Genomic DNA, 774 nt, shown 5'->3' with positions numbered 1-774 from the left:
CGCCGTGTGACGTGTGCCCGCCCCGCCCCGCCGGGTCCTAGCGCGCCCCGCCCGCAACATCTGGACGGGCCCCGCCGCCAGGGCAGGGACGTTCCCGGGCCCGCAGCTCCGGGGTGGCCGGGCCGGGCCTGCCTGGAGCAGGATCGGGACTGGGTGCGAGCTCCGGAGCTCCCCGCTACCCTTCTCTGCAGGCTCCCAGACGGCTCCGTCAGGGCGCCTCAGGCCGTGGCGAGCTCCGAAGAGTGTGGACACGGGGCTGGGCCAGCGTGCCGGGGCCGGCCAGGCCCCAGAGCCCGAGGGCAGCGCGCACGAGCCGGCTAACCTGGCCTGGCCTCCGGCCACGAGAGCAAGAGGACAGGAGGGCCGGCTGGACGTGGCCTCAGTGGCTCCGTCGCCCCACGCGTTCAATGGGCATAAGGGCGCTGCCCGGCATACATGCACGCACCCTGGCAGCCTCCCGCCAGGCGCTGGGCATTAGTGAAGTTGGTGGTGGGGCTCAGCTAGGAGGCTTTCCCCGTCGGGCCCCAGGAGGAAAGCGCCTAGATCTGGAGGGGGCGGTGGCACCAATCCCTGAGCCGCGGGCCCCTGCGGGGTGCAGCCGGCTCGGAGTCGGGGCACGCCCGGCTGCGTGAGGCTGAGCTCTGGTGGTCCCCACGAGGCTCGGGCGGGGGGGCTCCAGGGGCAGCTTCACCGCGAGGGAGGGGCCCCCGTGGGTCCCCGCCGGGCTCCGGGCACCTGGAGCAGGCGGTGCCGGAGGGCGCGGGGGCAGGTGCC

Source organism: Gavialis gangeticus, unplaced genomic scaffold (assembly GCF_001723915.1).
Source record: "Gavialis gangeticus isolate Ggan-Ray unplaced genomic scaffold, GavGan_comp1, whole genome shotgun sequence".
Lineage (NCBI taxonomy): Eukaryota > Metazoa > Chordata > Crocodylia > Gavialidae > Gavialis > Gavialis gangeticus.
This window is presented reverse-complemented; position numbering follows the sequence as displayed.